The 3,131-nt window shown below is 37.5% G+C and overlaps 1 long non-coding RNA gene across 1 annotated transcript in view; it reads right to left on the bottom strand.

The window, feature by feature from the left end:
• Positions 1–3,131, bottom strand: part of LOC125986103 (uncharacterized) — a 182,837-nt gene that overhangs the window by 21,963 nt on the left and 157,743 nt on the right. The gene's annotated exons all lie outside the window — the stretch shown is intronic.

Here is a 3,131-nt window from a genome sequence, read left to right as displayed (position 1 = left end):
CGATATTGCATTTTGTTTGTTTGTTGTTGTTTTGGCTTTACAAACGTGTTTTATATGACAATAAATATTGTTGCTCATCTTATATTATTTTACAACCTTAGAAAAAGTTGCACACAAACACTGAAGACTGACACGCGTCAATTTAAACTTTTTTAACCCTTCTATTTTCTTGTCCTTATTCATGGGGACAATATATTTATAAAACAATCAGGTAAACTGCAAATACCATAGTTTTCCAAAATCTTTGAGTCAGTTCCGTGCCATTTTTAATTAGTCGACAGTTTGGGGTTGATATAATGGATTTCACTAAGTATGTAATTAGGTTGCCAGACAAAAGACTCCAGTGTGCAAAGATAAATGAGAGCACAGTATCCATGCTGCCAGAGATGAACACTTCACCCACTCAATGGGTACACTTTCAAACAAAACTGAAGGTCACCTTCACAATGTTCAGCATCTCCGGCACTGTTCTTTATTCAGCCTTTTGAAATAACACAAAATAGGTTCAAGGAAACAAAATGCAACAGGTGTGGATAAGGTTTGAAAACTCCATGTTGCAAAGTGTTCAAGTATCAAGAGAGATTCAGATGTTTTCAAATCGTAGCACTTTTAATTGAATCTTTTTAGAAGTCCGTTTTTTGGGGGCATTTCATTGCAATGTGTCTCAGTGATGAATATGCATAATCCCCAGACTTTGATTTATTACAGCGGAATTGATTCATGCGTGCGGCTGTTTACAAACGAGGTTCATCGTGTCACACAAAGGTGTACAGTAGGAATCCATTACTGCCCCTCAAGGTATAATTTCCACTAATGCACTCCAATGGGCTAATTATTTAAATGCAAGTCAGCAATTTGTCTTCTCATATGCAAAAATATTTACATAGAGGTCCCTGCACTGAAATCATGTCAAATAAGATAAGTAAATGTCAAGTATGAACGCATTACCTTTGAGTATACCTCCTCCACATTTTAGCAGTTTACACTTTATTACCTTCAGCTATCATAAGTGATGAGTCTTTTAGCCGTAATAGGTGTCGGTCCACATATATTATTCAAAACTACCCCTCAAAGATCAAATTTGTCCTTGTAATTATACAAAAGACGCATGAGCAGCAAACACAGTGTAATGACCTGTAGTGAGTCTTTTCATTGGTGCATCATACTGAAGGATTATTAGCGTGACTCACAAAAGGTCGGTAGTCAAGATTCAGATTTTCTACAGGAAAAAAAAAAAAAAGTAATACAGCCTTAAAGAAATTATTTTGTGAAGTTTGCAATCCGATTGGAGTCCATCAAGGGTCAGTCCCTGAACCCCATTTGAGTTTTAATTAGCAATATTCTAATTAAGGGTATTTTGCCACTTTAGTAATATAACAAACCATGGAATAAAATCCCCCACTGTAGCAGGAGACTGGAAAATGAAAGAGCGGTTTAAAAGCTTCACATCAAACATAAAATGGATGATTGCAGCGGTAACATGGCTCGTTAACACCAGGGTTGGGCATAATAATCGATTAATTGATCGTTAAGAATGTGTTCAATTGTGTGGAATTGATTGTTGATTAATGGTGTCTTGAAACAGTTGAGGCAAAATGAAGTGAACTGCTGTGATTGGATACAGGAGTTGAACTGTTTAGCTTTTATTTCCGGGTATTTACATCTGCATGAAAGGCTATGTTAGAACTCGACTATATTGACTAAGATTAATTCATTGAATGAATAATCTTTATTATGGTTACATATCCGCTTGCAATGACTGCATTGTGGGAGCTATTGACTTCACGAAATGTTCTGACACCTTTTCCAGGCTTTCACAACAGGCTCTTTCAGTTATTATTTGTCGAGGATTACCCCCCCCCCCCCCCCCCCCATCTCCTATCTTAAGCAGGTAAAAAGCCAACCGTCACAATACCCGAGTTGTTTGAATCCAAAATAGACACTCTTTGTCTCTTTTCCCTCCACTTTGGTAAGGATTGATTTTGACTCATTTGTCCTTAAAACCTTTCAAAACAAATTCAAGGCTCATCTCATTGCAAGTTGAAGAGGCTCATTGTCATGTATGACACCAACGAAGGCAACAAAAAAGAGCTGCAGTTGGCTTCAGGCATGCTTATAACCAAATAAATAATAGCAGCGTGATATTAAAAAAACATTTTGCCTGATGCCTGATTAAAATTTCAGTTAATCACGACTTTATAAGTCTATCAAATGACCTTCAAATAACTGTTTACTCCATTCAAAATTGTGCTCCTGATCCAAGATGGATCCCCAAATTGTGAGCAAGCACAAAAACCTAACCCATAATTTTTATTCATGTGAACATTTTGATAATTTTTTCACAATACCAAATGATTTAGGTGACTAGCATCAAATACAATAACACTTTTGATTTCTATAAACCTCTCCTTTTCAGACAATCACTTACCATTCCGAGTAAATCACAATCTCCCATCACGGGTGAGCTATTTAGAGGTGCATCACTCAAACAAGAAGCTGTTCATGTGTAAAATAACGCTGGTGTTCATCACCCCAACACTAGTGGTAGTAATTCCAAAGAAATATTACAACCTGAGCTGAGATTAGTTGCGAAAATATAGAGCCGACATGACACCGGCAAGAAAAGAATTTATGCTACATCTCTAACCACACTGTTAGCATTTCATTTATCACGTACGCATTGTGTAGCCCCCTGCATAAGCTCTGATTTAAAACAGAAGTAGCTTCACCCAGCAGAACTCCCCTCCAGCCTTCAGTGGCTTTAAATCCCTTCGCCTGAGCTTCACACCATGTATGCTGGCTGGTGATAAACTGTTCGCCTACGTTTCTACCTCCCTCCACTTGTTGAAGAGATAGGGAAACTCTGAAATGAAGCTGTCACCAATGAACTACTGCCAAGTGTTGCTTGAAAGTAAGAGGTGCCTTGTATTTCATGAGTCTAGTTATTACACAAGTGGGAGGAAAGGAGGAAGTGGAATCTTGGAGGAAACACAGGGTAGTGTTATTTATAAGGAGGGGGAAGAAAAAAAAATCACAGCACAGATGCTGAAATGACATCCACTTAATTAATTTGTATATATATTTTATGTCTTGCATGATCATTGCTCACAACACAGTTTAGGAGGAATCGT

The sequence above is a fragment of the Syngnathus scovelli genome, chromosome 18 (assembly GCF_024217435.2).
Source record: "Syngnathus scovelli strain Florida chromosome 18, RoL_Ssco_1.2, whole genome shotgun sequence".
NCBI lineage: Eukaryota > Metazoa > Chordata > Actinopteri > Syngnathiformes > Syngnathidae > Syngnathus > Syngnathus scovelli.
Note: the sequence above shows the minus strand (reverse complement) of the source record. Positions and strands in the feature narration are given on the sequence as shown.